Raw genomic sequence first — 15,972 nt, 5'->3', positions numbered from 1 at the left:
TTTTAACTTGGGGGGATTGCTAGCTCGCTTTCGGATTTTCTCGCAGACGCGTCCTCAGCCCTCCATTTGGGGGCTGCTTTTATTGCTCCTTTGTTACCAGACTGCCGTGTAGCTTTCCCCCCTTTTCTTTCTCGAATGCCTATTTGCCTGGTATCGGCTTGTCTCCCTGGCAACGGCCACGAAAGATTCGGAGCCCCGGACGGGGGAGGGGAAAGGGGCGGAGCCGGGGGGGTGGTCAGGGAGGGGTGGAGGGGAAAGAGAGGCCGAGCGAGAGACAGTCAGACAGACAGCGTAGCAGATGGCCGCGCGAGGGGGCGGGGTCCAGGCGGAGCGCGGGGGGACCCCAAGCGTCGGGGCGCGAGGGAACCAATCAATTCCCGCAGCCGCTCCGGGGCTAGAAAACAAGTGTAGACGCAGAGATTCGCGCCCCACCAGCGGTCCCTAGTTTACGGTAGAAAACACGATTTCCTTTCGATACGAAAGCGCGTGTAGAGCGTAGTTCGGAGAGCCGGCGGTCCGCAGTAACTGGCTGGGGGAGGCGGTTTGCGGCTGCCCGGGGCGCTGAGCGCTGGGGCAGTTTCTCCTGACCTCTCCCTGCGTCGGGCCAGCCAAGGGGAAAGCCTCCAATGGGAGAGAGGGGTGAAGGCAGAGGATGGGTGAGGAAGGAAAGGGCTGAGAAATGGCAAGAGCCCATCCTGCCTCGGAAACTACATAATGGCAGGGAAGGACCGCCAGCAAGACTGGAACCAGTACAAGTTGCACAGTTGTGAGTATACAGTCCCTCAGGAGTTGGGTGTTCTCGCGCCCAGAGCTAAAGGTTCCAGATCAAACGCTAAGTGTACAAATATGATTATTTATCTAAATATAATTAAAGAACCCCAGAATGCACGGTGAAAATGTAAAACAGGTAAATCCCCGTAACCAACTCACCGAGAGGAAACAGGTTTTTGTTTTTTGGTTTTTTTTTTTTTTGTATTTTTTTCACCAGGGACTAGGCTCTTTATTTCTAAGACGATGGTAATCTGTATATGATTCTAGCAAAAGAAATGTTTATTTAGAATACCTCAAAGTTATTTTTCCCTTGAATTGTTAGCACTGGAAGGAATGTTTAGAGATATTTACACAAATTCTTGGGGGTCTTACTCTGTGCCACACATACCGATCTAGGCCTTGTTTTCACATCAGTGAACAAGACAGATGCGGTCCCTACCCTCAGGGAGCTTACATTTTAGTAGATCCTCTAGTTTCATCCCCGCCACCAGGTGAAAAACCAAGCCTATGGAAGTTGCGAGATTTTGTCAGAAGGTAGACGCAGCAATGGAGCTCACCCCCTTGATTCCAAGTCCCCAGCTTCTTCCACTGCTGCCTGGTGCTGTCTGGCCTTCACCTGATGGCACATATTCACTGGGTAGTTCCCCTCATTGGTTCCTATTTTATTTATTTATTCAGCTGCTGCTAAGTACCAGGAAGAGGGCTAGACATCAGCTGACACCAGAAGGACAAGGGCATGGTCTTTCCTCTCATGGAGCTCTGGCTTCATATTATTATCTCTTAAAACTTCTTAGAATGTGGAGAAAGAGAACAAAAGATTGTGTGCTAAAACAAACAAAAAATAGTAAAGAGGACCGTTGTCTAGATTCCAAATTAACTATACCTTTTTCATTCGAAAGCTTTCATTCATTCACAGGGCATGAGATCCTACTGTGTTTATGGTGTTGTGCTCCATATTTCATCCTAGATTTTATAGTACCTGAACTTCAATTCCATTGCAATTGATTAGTTTGGAATATAGTGAGTAGCAAAACAGACATAGTCTCTCATTCATTCAACAGATATTTATTGAATTTCTAGCATGTGCCGGACATTTGGAACGTATCAGGGAACAAAAGAGACAAGAAATCTTTACGGACCTTACATGCCAGAGTAGAGAGAAAAACAAAACTTCATAACTATAAATAAGCAAATTATATGGAATGTTAGAAGTGTCGTGAGGAGGGGGGAGCCAGAGAAAAGTAAGGGAAATGGCAGAATCTAACACTGAGATTGCAAATCAGTTTATAACTGTGAGTGGTCATATGTGCTCTGAAGGGAGATGCAGGGTGCTATAGGATAGTCTAATTTAGTTAGGAGAGTTAAAGAAGGCCCTTTTAAAACAGTGACGTTTAGGGACACTTGAGTGGCTCAGTCGGTTGAACGGCTTAGTGTTCCATGGTTTTTGTTCAGGTCATGATTCCAGGGTCCTGGAATTGAGCCTCGCATCCGGTTGGGCACTGAGCGTGGAGCCCCTTTAAGACTCTCTCTCTCTCTCTCTCTCTCTCTCTCTCTCTCTCTCTCTCTCTCTCTCCCTCTCTCTCTCTCTCCCCCTCTGTCCCTCTCCCGCATGTGTGTGCTCTCTCTCTCTCTCTCTCCCCCTCTCTCTCTCTCCCCCTCTGTCTCTCTCCCGCATGTGTGTGCTCTCTCTCTCTCTCTCTAAAATAAAACATACTAAAAAAAAATGTTGAAGGGGCATTTGGGTGGCTTAGTCGGTTTAGCGTCTAACTCCGGCTCAGTTCACAATCTCATGGTTTGTGAGTTTGAGCCCCATATCCAGCTTTCTGCTGTCAGTATAGAGCCTGCTTAGGATCCTCTGTCATGTCTCTCTCTGCCCCTCCCCTGCTCTCTCTCAAAAATAAATGAACATTTTTTTTAATGTAAAAAAAAAAAAAAAAGCAGTGACATGTCAGTGGAAACCTAAGGGAAAGTAGGCATTACTTAGGTAAAGAGTTGGAGAGTTTTGTTCAGATGGACAAAATAGCAAAGCTCCTGAGGAGGGAAGGGTTCAAATGGGTTTGGGAGGAAGCTCAAGTGATTAGTTTGGACATATTTTGACATGCTTGTAAAACATCTTAGTGGAAAAATTAAATGTGCAGATATAAGAATCTGGAGCTCAAAGACTGGTTTGGAATATAAATATATATAGATTTGTGGCCATTCCATATATAAATATTTTCTGAAGTCAAGTCTGAGAACATGCGAAAAGCAAGAGATTCCAGAATCACACCCTGAGTAACCTCTTTAAGAGGCTGGGTAGAGATTAGCCAGTTATATCTCAAAAGAGCTAAAAAAAAAAAAAAAAAAAAAAAAAGAATTTGATAGTATAACATAAAATAATAAAACAATGAATGGAAAAAAAGAGAGAGAGAGAGAGATTGGGTAGAAAAAGAGCCTAGCTGGCAAAGAAGACTGCAAAGGAACCCCCAAGGAGTAGACAGAAAACCAGGAAAATGTGGCGTCAGGAAAAATCAATGGAGATTGTGTTTCAAAGAGTAGTGGTTAGTTTTGTAAAATGCTGGTGAGAAGTCAAATAAAATAAAGACTGAAAAGTTTCCATTGGATGTGGCTGGCTTTAGAACAGGATTCTGTATACAGAATACAGAAGTTATGAGTAACAGGCCCCAGAGAAGCTTTTACAGTATGTTGAGAATGGAATCCCGATTCAGTGTTGACGAGTAAATGGTAGGTGAAGAAGATGACAGCATAAATGGCCCTTTCTTTATGAAATTTGACGGGGTAGAGTGTGGAGAGACAGGGTAGTAGCTAGAAAGGGATGCTATACTGCTTTTTTGTTTTGGGTTGTGTTGTCTTGAATGGAAGATATTAGAGCAAAGTTGACTGCTCTGGAAATTAATGCAGTAGACCTTTCTACTCTAGGTAGATATATGTAAGATATAAGCGAGAAAAGGAGTAATGAATGGGATGAGGTTCCCTAAGAATACAGGAGGGGATGGAGATATAGGGCACATGCTGAGAAACTGGCTTTCGAGAGACCCTGTTCCTTTTCTTAAAAAGGGAAAGAAGAGATTTACTAGAAGGGAAAATGGGAGAATTCCCTTCTGATGGTTTCTGTTTGTCCTTGGAGTCATTAGCTAAGAGTGAGGGAGAGTTGGAGTTTAATTGTGTTACAGAAGGTATGGAATGATGATTGGGAAACATATGATTGAGATTTGGGGGCACAGTAAGACTTCAGAGCAGTCATGAGTGCCCATTTGAGGTTGATAAATCCTACTGATGCCTCATCAGCATATCAAGCTTTCTCATATGATGATTTAACTGAACGATAGTGTCCATTACAATCCTCTTTAAAATCACCAGCCATTCACTTTCTCAGCCTATGTCCAAATTGTGTTGCACCCATACAGTCAATAGCTGCACAGAAGTAAAATATGGATTAAAATGACTCAGAGCTCATAATGCTCCATTACGGTTAATCCTATATGATTTCATGCAGATGTGTATAAACTTAAAGAGAAAGGGAAGAGAATTTACTGTGTGCCAGGCACTGCACTGTGTGAGCCTATGCTAGGCTTGTGTTTCACTCTAACTACAAACCCCATGGACTCATATTGTTGTCTCCATTTTACAGATTTGGAAATTGATGCTAAGCAAGTTTGAAAAGTGAAATACCGCTAGTGTGTTAGCCATTGTCTATTGAGGGGTGTCTGATTTTAGGACTCTCATAAGGTCTCAATTGGCTGTAACATTGCAGTGGGACCAAATATTTTTGTATGTAGTAGGAGCTTTATTAATTTTTTTCATTTGTACCAAATACTGAAACTTTCTTTAACTTTAGGCTTTGTTTTAGTGCTCCTTATTAACTGTCCAATACCACTCAAATAGAAAGATTCTTGCATAGTCAGGAAACATCAGTGTCACTGGTTATCTGATCTGGAGACTCAAGGACTAATACCTGTACAATAGGAATGAAGTTTCTGGAATGTTGAATGCCTTCCAGATACATAGGTGGTTACTACAAAACCACTATAAGTGTGAGTATATTTTTAGTCACTGCTCTTCAGGCCTCTCAGTTCAATTAGCACAAGATTTTATATTTGAAAAAGTTACCAAAGGGTGGGATACATTCTAGATTATAGAAGGGTAAACAAAAAGCAGGAAAAATTAAAATTTTAAAGGAAAAGTTTTCTCCAGAAATTCTCAAAGCTTTTCTACAGTAGCATTTCCTAGAATTTGTAATATTTACTCTCCAGGGGTAGGCCGAAAACTTTCCATATCATCTCATGAAAGAACAGAGTTGGGAGAGGGAGATAATTACCATCTCCTCTTTGTTTCCAAAGGTAACAGACAACTAACAGAGAGCAATCAAAGTTTACATTAAAAAGATCAGGTTTCTAGTCTTACAGAATTACCTAATTAATTGGCCGACCAGAAGTGACAGTATAAAATTCATATGGAAAAAAGTTGACTTTTCAGGCGTGATAGCGTAGGAACCATGCAAAGCATAATTTTTCATTGTTATTTGAAAGCCATAAATACTTTCTGATATTAAAAAGTAGATTAACTTCCTGCCTAGAATGAGGTAATTGAACTGTGTGTTTCTTGAAATTATAGAGTTATATCAAACATTTATTTTTATTCCAAACGATAATGTCATGTTTTTTTTTTTTTTAAAGGGTACGTTTAACCATTATAAATCACTTGTTGCAATCTGTAAATGGACAAGTTTTTATTAAGCTGCTGCTAAACCAGACCTGTTAGGTCTGCTCCAGTTGGATGGATCTTTCAAGTATGTTCAGCACACTGTTAGGCTTTCGGATGGGCTGACTGAGAAGGTCACTGACACTCGTTTGCTCAACAGATAGTTATTAAGTATCTACTTTAACCCAGGCACTGGGTAGTGCTTTGCCTACTCTGCCTCATTGAATCCCCAAGGTAATCTTACAAGGTAGAAACCATTATTTCCATTGTATTCCAAACCAAGTCCTCCAGGCGTTACATAACAAGCTGGAGTTTTTGCTGCTCATAAGTGGTCTGGGCTGGGTTCTGTATCCAGCTCTTGGTAGTTCCAAAGCCTGTGACACTGTTTCCCTGGATACCATGCTGCCTTAGAGAGAATAAGAATTTTATGGGACGTTTCCAGTTCTCTTGGAGGCTACAAAAATGCCCGAGACACTAAAAATTAACCAAAGAATATGAAACTTTATTTATGCATCCCGAGAGAAGTATCTAGGGCCACATCCATAAAATGAGAATTTGCATTTAAAGAAACACACACACACACACACACACACACACACACACACACACAGAATCTCAGGTCAGATTCTTGACCCTGGAAACATACTTGGTAACTTTATCCAGAATACAGTCACCACAAATTAGATTGTGTGTAATTGAATAAAAACATGGTTAGGTTGCACCCAGAATTTACCTCTACCTTCCCTAGGGACAAAAGTGTGTGTGCTGCTTAAGGGAGTGAAGTCACTTGGAATGTAGGTAAAAGAGTGTCGAACTACAGAGAGGAAGTTACAGTTGGGAAGGAAATCCACATGAGACGTGTGGCTGGGACATGAGATTAGAGGTGAGAGGGTACAGACAGACCTTCACAGTGTCGCTCTGGGAAGATGGTAAGGGTGCCTGGGAAGGAAGCGAATCTCAGCAGGAAATGGAGGGGTGATGACAATGAGGCATTCTTCCATTAAGGACACAGTTGGAATTTGATTTACATTTTGGTTGTAGGTGTAAATTTTTAAAGTTAAAGCAGTTTTGCATATATTATTTCATTTAATACCTACAGTAAATTCAAATACCAACTAAGTTAATCCACTCTTATAAGAGAGTTACATAATTTGCTTGAAGTCCTCCTGTCTTTAACTGGCCAGATCAGTCAGTGCCTGTGGTCTGCAGGGACGGGTCGACTTTCTCACTGCCCCATCCTGCTGTCTCTGCCCTCGAGGGGCATATGCCTTCTACTCCTATCCCACTTTGATATTTAATAAAAAAGATAGTCACGGCATGTTTGTAATCGATTTTGAGTTTTATTCTCATTGCTTCAAATACTGCTTCTATGCCGATGAGACTACAGTCAGCATTTCCTGTCCTAACAGCTAACGCAAATCTCAGATCTTCATTTTCTGCTGCCCCCTTACTGAGCTGGGCATTGCCGTGTGTATATTTCTTACCCCCGCCTCAAATTGAGGTTATCATTTTTCCATCAAAATTAGCATCACGTTCTGAAAGAATTTCATTAGGTTTCTTGGAGGCATTTTTGAATCATTCCTCTCCCACATTTTCCAGGCAAAGAACAGAACCAGATATAAGACCTCAGAAGGGTTCAGTATGGCTAAACACTCTACTACCAATTAGAAATAAAAACTAAAACAGGGGCGCCTGGGTGGCTTAGTTGGGTGAGCGTCCGACTTTGGCTCAGGTCATGATCTCGCAGTCCGTGAGTCCTGCTTCTGGCTCTGTGCTGACAGCTCAGAGCCTGGATCCTGCTTCAGATTCTGTGTCTCCCTCTCTCTCTGCCCCTCCCACACTCATGCTCTGTCTGTCTCACTCTCAAAAATGAATAAATGTTAAAAAAAAAATTAAAAAAAAGAAGTAAAAACTAAAACAAAAAATCACCTAACAAACTAAAAGCTTGACATTTTTGCTTGTTTGGGCAACCTGTAAACCTGTCTTTCCCTAGCCACCATCTTTCTTTCCCATCTTTTTAAACACGTGATCCCTTGTGTTGCCTTTTCTCCCACTCAAATTGCCATTGATTTGACTTTGCAAAATATAAAAATAGTTAAATAGCAAAGAGAGGACTGGAATTCTCACTCTATCATTTACTGTAGCCCAGAACACCTCATGGATCATTCTTGTCAAGTTATGTTGCTTTTTTTTCTTTCAAACATCTCTGGTATTTTCTCCCTTCTCAGTTTCAAACTAAAATCGAAGCTCAAGGTTCTTGATTCTTTTGTCTGAATTACCTCGTAGGTAGTCTCTGCCTGCTCCAGGGCCTTCTATGCCACAGTCATCTCCCCTGTAACTCCCTTGATCAAAAATCGGCAAGATTCTGTCCATATAATCTCTCTTTTTAAAAATTTTTTAATGTTTATTTATTTTTGAGAGAAACAGAAAGATAGAGTGTGAGTGGGGGAGAGGCAGGGAGAGAGGGAGACACAGAATTTGAAACAGGCTCCAGGCTCTGAGCTGTCAGCACAGAGCCCGACGCGGGGCTGGAACTCACAGACCGCGAGATCATGACCTGAGCCGAAGTGGGATGCTTAACCAACTGAGACACCCAGGCGCCCCATGTCCCTCTAATCTCTAGGCAGAGGCTAGTTTGGGTCACTGAGTAGCAATATATTAAGCTGTCCCTTAACAATTGTTTTATCTGCCTCCTGGCAAAGAACTAGTAATTACAAGATCTTAGTATAGCCCCATTTAATGTACTTTATAGAGAGAAGATTGAAGAACTTAATGATACTTCATAATTTCAAACAATTTAAGAAACCAGTTCCCTACCAGCTTCTTGCCTTAGGCGTTAAAAAGGAGCAGGTCTCAAGGGGACTGTGAACTGATCTCCCTTTCTGCTGAGGAGAGAATCGTGATTTTGAACTTTCTATGTCCTTTTCCAGGTTTGTGCATTTGACTCAGCTACAGCAGTAGTTGCACCGGGAGGGGCAAAATGTCCCCCAAGAGGTAGAGAAGAAAAAATAGCAATTGGTAAGTAATAGACATTTCCTCCCGATTGTGTAGCTAAGACAGGTTTTTTCTTCTTGATCAAAATATTTTTTCTTTTTTTTTTTTTTAATTTTTTTAACGTTTATTTATTTTGGAGACAGGGACAGACAGCATGAACGGGGGAGGGTCAGAGAGAGAGGGAGACACAGAATCCGAAACAGGCTCCAGGCTCTGAGCTGTCAGCACAGAGCCCGACGCGGGGCTGGAACTCACGGACCGCGAGATCATGACCTGAGCCGAAGTCAGATGCCCAACCGACTCAAGCGCCCCTCAAAATATTTTTTCATGTTCTCAGCATTTCATTTTCTCATACTAACACTTTTTTTTGGCTGGGCCTCTTGTTTTTTTCCCACTGTATTTTAAATGTCCTAAGTATTTCTAGTGAGTTTAAACTATACTCTGTCCATTAATTGACTAAAAGAGATAGTGATTTTCTCTACATTTGTTTTATATTCTTTTCACCAGATGCAAAAAATACCTGTGGCTTTTGAAGTTACAGAATCTGTATTATTATCATTGTGATGTTTTGAGAGTACCCTATAATAAGCAAACAAAGAACTGTTATATTGTAGATATTGTCATTACTTTGTTTTTTGATGTTTATTTATTTTTGAGGGAGAGAGAGACAGAGTGTGAGTAGGGGAGGAGCAGAGAGACAGGGAGACACAGAATTCAAAGCAGGCTCCAGGCTCTGAGCTGTCAGCCCAGAGCCTGACGCAGGGCTTAAACTCAGGAGCTGGGAGATCATGACCTGAGCTGAAGTTGGATGCTCAACTGACTGAGCCACCCAGGCACCCCTTTTTAAAAAATTTTTTTTAATGTAGACATTGTCACTACTCTTTAAAAAATAATTTGATTTTCAATTTGTCTTTTTATTGACACAATCAAAATACTCATTCAATTTAGTAAGGGAAAACAGTAAAAACTTGACACAATATAGGCAAATATCTGCCTATATTGTTTTTCCATATTTTTTCATTTAATTCTTATGTAAGAACTTATTAAGCCCTTAATTAGTCGTCAGGACTATTTCATGAAACATATTAAAATGTAGTTAATGTCATTGTATGGTTATGTATTATATTGCATATTATATACACACATATGTTATATAAGATACTGTTTATATAGTACATTATATATTGTAATATATAATATAATTATGAGTGTATGGTTATGCATAAACAGGATAAAATATGAAGTTAAGAATATTGATTTCTAGGGGCACCTGGGTGGCTCAGTGGGTTGAGCGTCCCAACTTTGACTCAGGTCATGATCTTGCTATCCATGCATTAGAGCCTCGCGTCAGGTTCTGTGCTGACAGCTCAGAACCTGGAGCCTGCTTTGGGTTCTGTCTCCCTCTTTCTCTCCCCTCCCCCGCTCACACTCTGTCTTTCTCTCTCTCTCTCTCTCTCTCAAAAATAAATAAACACTGAAAAAAATTTTTAAAAATATTGATTTCCGTTGTCATTATATTAGCACTTATAGGAACAAGCAGTTCACTTTATCACTTTATCAGAAGCCATCAGACCAATGCCAATCTTCAGATCAGTCTGGGGAAAATTTCTCTTTGGGGTGGACCTTATAAGCCACATGAGAAACTAACTCTGTCTTAATACTTCATAATTATACTATATGATGATGATTTTTATTACTGTACTCTATCACCCACTTTGATCACTGACTTTAATAACACTAACACCTTCTAGGTACATTAAACATTTCAGTATTCAATTAAGTTTCAAAATACAGGTTTATTCACCGTGCCTTTGGCTGTCTCTAAAATTACTACTTGTCTTTAGAGAATTTACCACTCCCAGCATGAAACAGCTGTGGTGTAGTAGGACTACGGGATTTGAGGACAAGAGTTCAATTTCAGGTTCTGTTGGTAGCTATGTTGTGACCTTCCACAGTTGACTCAGTTTCCTGAACCCAAGTTTCCTCCTTTGTAAGATGTGGATCAAAATTCCTCTCTTAAAGAGTTGTTAAGATAATGTCTTATTATCATCGTTGTTTTAAGGTGTGCTTTGTAAGAAGTTTTCTGTTGAGATTTGAACAAAAATAGGAGAGACAATGAATATTCTGAGGTAACACGTGTGACAGCTAGAGGTGGCACCTAGTAAGTAAGCTCTCAATAAATACTGGGTTTTCTTTTCATCTTGGAAAAAGGGGATTTGGTAAAAAACCCCTGAATAGATTTGGAAGTAAAATAAATAATCAAAGCGTCTATCAGCGGAACAGTTGTTAAGTACTTATTTGTAAAGTAAGGATTTGCAGTGAACCCGCCATTTCTCAACCTCTCCCTTGGGCAGAATTCCCAAGGGAGAATTCCCAGAATTCCCAAAGGGAGAAGCTGACAAGAGACTACAGAAGGCCCTAGAAGGCCTGTAGTAGAATGGGCGATTCCATGTGAGTAGTTGTCTTTTTCTTCCAGCCAGCCAACGGCTCTCATGAAGCAAGTGGGATTATATTTCTTAATTAATGTCAATTTTAATTAATGTTTAGACTTCTACATGATTAAGCAAATGCCATATCCCCACATTTTGCTTTCCTTCTATCTTTTCTTAATCTATGCTTTTCCTTAAATATCCTACAAACCAGAGTTGTTTAATATAAGTGGTGGTTTTGTCCTCTCTCCTTGGACATCTCATCCGGTCTTCGTTGGGAAAGCCAGCAGAGAGAGTCAGGGTAAAGGACAATTAGAAAAATATGCACCATTAGTCTTTTTAAAATCCCACCCTCCTCATAGAAAGTCCAGAAAGAATAATGAGCTTTCTTCAGGTTCTCTGTCTCGCTCCTTTTTTTTTTTTTTTTTTCCCTGAGAGCCAATTAAAAATCTTGTTAGCAGCAATCTGTTAACTTTATTTGTACCCTGGATTTCTTTGGGCAATATTTTGTTATCCTTATGCAAATTTTATTTTTGCATGTTTTTTCTTCCAGTCTTGAGAAAAAAAAAATATTAAAAAGAGATAATTTTTCAACAATTGCAATCCTCACGGTGATCATGACTGTCATCATGATTACAAAATGTGAAATGTGTGAATATGGCCGGAGGCAGGGCTCTGTCTAGTGGAGCAGTTAAGAGTTCTGGAATCAAATACACTTAGCTTTGGGTCCAAGCTCTGTGAGGTCAGCGCTGATACCATTTCAATGATGGGAGAGATACCGAGGCCGGGGAAGGTGAAGCAATTTTCCCTAGAGTGCCCTGCAAATACGTAGCAAAAAGTGATCTCAGAGGCCTGGTAACTGGGTTTAAACATTCCCTTTCCCTTACAGAGCAACAACCTTGGAATTTCGTAGAAGATTGGATATCAGTTTCAAATCTTGTTCTCTGTATTGCAGAGGCACCAGTGTCACGTGATTCAGGGTTGATGTCCAGCCCAGAGCATGGCGGTCCCGAAGGTGTCATAGCGGTAGTGGCCCTCTGGAGCTGTTGTTTCCTCTAGGAAGAAATACAGCCTTTTAGGTGAGGCCTGTACTCAGTGTTATAGGTTTCAGTATTAGAAGTTAAGCTTCTGTATTAGTTTAACCTTATAAAAACTAGAGCTATTCACATAAATATGAAAAATAAGGAAAAGAAATGAATGTGTCACAAAAGAAAACTCTAGACTTTGTCACTGCAGGTTTAATATATGACCAAGTAGCTCTGCATAAGGTGGGAGCTATGTTAATAAAAATACTACACTTGGTAACTCCTATTTTTCCATAAATTTTTTTTTAATATGAAATTTATTGTCAAATTGGTTTCCATACAGCACCCAGTGCTCATCCCAACAAGTGCCTTCCTCAATGCCCATCACCGACCCTCCCCCTCCTCCCACCCCCCATCAACCCTCAGTTTGTTCTCAGTTTTTAAGAGTCTCTTATGCTTTGGCTCCCTCCCTCTCTAACTTTTTTTTCCTTTCCCCTCCCCCATGGTCTTCTGTTAAGTTTCTCAGGATCCACATAAGAGTGAAAACATATGGTATCTGTCTTTCTCTGTATGACTTATGTCACTTAGCATAACATCCATAAAAATTTTTAATGAGAAAAGGTATACCTGCTTGCTACAATTTTTAACAAGCGAAAGAATATAAATATTCCCTTTCATTATTCCTTCTTTTAGAAATTCCTCTACCTTCTGTTAGCTGGTCGTGCTGTATCTTTCTGAGCTTTTTTTTTCCTGTTCATTTTCATGCTCACACACAGATACGTACATGAGTTTTACAAGTACCGTGAATGAAATTATTCTGTATAGTCTTTGTATTCTATTTTGTGGCTTCTTTTTAAAACTTTGTATCTTGAAGAATTCCCCTAAGAGTACAAATAGAAAAACCTCATTTTTTTTTTTTTTTAAAGAGAGAGAGAGAGAGAGCAAGGGAGTGGGTGGAGGGGGAGAGAGAGAGAATCTTATGCAGGTTCTGTGCTCAGTGCAGAGCCCCACATAGGGCTAGATCCAAGGACCCCGGGATCATGACCTGAGCCAAAATCAAGAGTAGATGCTCAACCAACTGAGCCACCCAGGCGGCCCAAGAAAAAACCTCATTCTTCTTAGCCACCACATCACGTTTCAGAGTTCATATAGAACTTTTAAAATGTATTTAGTAATTCTTCCTACGGATGAATATGTAAGCTGTGTTAAATTTTTCTCTATGATATTATTAATACTCATACATACATTTGTCCAGGTGTGTAGGTATTTTTGCAGGATGGATTGTCAAAGTAATATTGTTTCATCAAAGGTGATGATTTGTTATCAGAATCTATAGCATATTGATGATGTTGCTGAATTGACCTATAGAAATGTGATTGTTTATAGTCAGGTGAGCAGTGATGAAAATGCCTGGTTCCCCATTTCCTTGTGAAAACTGCATAATATCGGTTGTTCGGTGTTTTGTAATTTGATGGGAAATAACTAGTAAGATAAGTGTTGTTTCACATTTTTTATCATTTTTTTTTCTTCTGCTCATTCTTACTCTTTTACCTAATTATATCAGACTGTCTTTTTATTTTTGATTTGAAGGAGCTTTATACTCTTTACATATTATAGCAGTTTACCCCCTTTCTGTTTAAGTTTATTTATTTTTAGGTGTATATAGAGAGAGCACATGTATGCAGTTGGGAGAAGGGCAGAGAGAGAATCCCAAGCAGACTCCGTACTGTGAGCGCAGAGCCTGATAACAGGGCTCGAACTCGCGAACCCGTGAGATCATGGCCTGAGCTGAAATCAAGCATGGGATGGTTAACTCACTGAGCCACCCAGGTGCCCCACCTCCTTACTGTTATATGTTGCAGATATTTTCTTCCAGTCTGTCACCTCTTTTAACTTAGTTTGTGGCCTTTTGTTGTGCATAAAAGTTTAGTTTCTGTCTGTTGTTTTCCTTATGGCTTCTGGGTCTTCTGTCTTATTTAAGAATGACTTTGCTCCCTTAAAATTACGTATATATTTTTCTCGTGTTTGTTATATTTTTAAAAATGTTGTGATTATTAATTCAATTGGAACTTATTTTGAAAGGTAGTGTGAGGCAGGGGAGGGACAGAGAGAGAAGGAGATAGAGAATCCCAAGCAGGCTCCACGGTGTCACTGCAAAGCCCGATGTGGGGCTCGATCTCATGAACCTTTGAGATCATGACCTGAGCTGACGTCAAGAGTCAGATGCTCAACTGACTGCACCACCCAGGCACCCCTATTTTTTTAATTAGTATAACTTTGTGATGTATTTTGATATCTGGTAGGGATATTTGTTCTTTTGTTTTAAAAAGTCAATTTTCTTAGTCATATATTCTTCCAAATGAAATTTGGGAACAACCTTTTAATTCCAGAAACATTTTCTGTCTACATATTTGATGGGATTATGTAAAGTTATACAAATTGAAAATCAATTTGTGTAAAATTGACATTTTTTATAATATTGACTTTACCCTTCAGGAACATCACAGGTCTCTGTTTTCAGGTCTCCTTTACATCCTTAGGTATAGAGTTAGAGATGTCTTCATTATATGTTGTGCAAATTATTCCGAGAGAATCTATTGTTTTATCTTTCTCCGATTGTTTTATTTTCTATTTCTTTTTTTACTGAGGTATAACATATTAGTTTCATGTGTACAACATGATGATTCAATATTTGTATACACTACAAAATGATCACCATAATAAGTCTAGTTACCATCTGTCACCATACATAGTAATGAAATTTTTTGTGTGTGTGATGAGGCCGTTTAAGATTTAGTCTCTTAACGCGTTATTAACTATAGCTAGCATGCTGTACATTATAGTCCCTGTTGTTTGCAAATGGGTTACTGTAGGATTGAAGGCCAGAAATAGTAGGTGATTTGCCTAAATTTAACTGGTTAGTAACAGAATAAAGATCAGAAACCAAGACTTCTGATTGGTCCCACTCCCCAAAATTTCAGCTTCTTCCTACAGTGTCACTCTTGTCGCTGCCTCTTTCTCTTAAAGGTGACTTCAAGTTGAATAATGAATCTGAGTGAAAGAAATATAACATAATTCCATAAGTCTGAATCACAAGAAATTGGAAAAATAGACTCTTATAAGGTTAAAATTTCTCAAATTTAATTCATATTCAAAGTGAGTAATATGTATGTTGATAGAATTTCAGGAGATTTATTTTGTAATGTTTATTTATTATTCATTTTTGAGAGAGAGAAAGAGCTAGTGGGAGGGGCAGAGAGAGAGAGAGAATCCCAAGCAGGCTCTACACTATCCCCACAGAGCCCGACGTGGGGCTCGAGCCCACAAACTGTCAGATTGTGACCTGAGTTGAAATCAAGAGTCAACTAAAAGGTCAACTGCCCCTGAGAAGATTTATTTTTAACCTAATGTTTCTTTAAAGGCTTCCCATAAGTGGGGCGCCTGGGTGCCTCTGTTGGTTAAGCATCCGACTTCAGCTCAGGTCGTGATCTTGTGGTTTGTGGGTTCGAGCCTCGCATCGGGCTCTCTGCTGAAGGCACAGAGCCTGGAGCCTGCTTCGGATTCTGTGCCTCCCTCTCTCTCTACCCCTCCCTCACTCACAGTCTGTCTGTTTCTCAAAAATAAATAAATACTAAAAAAATTTTTTTTTCAGTTTTGTATATCCTGTTTATTTTTAAATTAGATACACGATATTCATACTTACATATTAGCTTATTATCCACACTGATGTCTTTTTTTTTTTTAATTTACATCCAAATTAGTTAGCATATAATGAAACAATGATTTCAGGAGTAGATTTCTTAATGCCCCTTACCCATTTAGCCCATCCCCCCTCCCACAACCTCTCCAGTAACCCTCAGTTTGTTCTCCATATTTATGAGTCTCTTCTGTTTTGTCCCCCTCCCCGTTTTTGTATTATTTTTGTTTCCCTTCCCTTATGTTCATCTGTTTTGTCTCTCAAAGTCCTCATATGAGTGACGTCATATGATTTTTGTCTTTCTCTGACTGACTTAATTTCACTTAGCATAATACCCTCCAGTTCCATCCACGTA

The 15,972-nt window shown here is 39.9% G+C and overlaps 1 long non-coding RNA gene across 1 annotated transcript in view; it reads left to right on the top strand.

Annotated features, from left to right (window-relative positions):
* The first annotated feature begins 301 nt into the window (after nucleotides 1-301).
* LOC122238426 overlaps nucleotides 302-15,972 on the top strand; it is a 43,952-nt gene continuing 28,281 nt past the window's right edge. The window contains exons 1-3 of the long non-coding RNA XR_006217344.1: nucleotides 302-766; nucleotides 8,403-8,490; nucleotides 11,851-11,974. This is a non-coding gene — a long non-coding RNA (uncharacterized LOC122238426). The remainder of the gene's footprint in view (nucleotides 767-8,402; nucleotides 8,491-11,850; nucleotides 11,975-15,972) is intronic.

This window comes from Panthera tigris, chromosome B2 (genome assembly GCF_018350195.1).
Source record: "Panthera tigris isolate Pti1 chromosome B2, P.tigris_Pti1_mat1.1, whole genome shotgun sequence".
Taxonomy (NCBI): Eukaryota; Metazoa; Chordata; class Mammalia; order Carnivora; family Felidae; genus Panthera; species Panthera tigris.
Note: the sequence above shows the minus strand (reverse complement) of the source record. Positions and strands in the feature narration are given on the sequence as shown.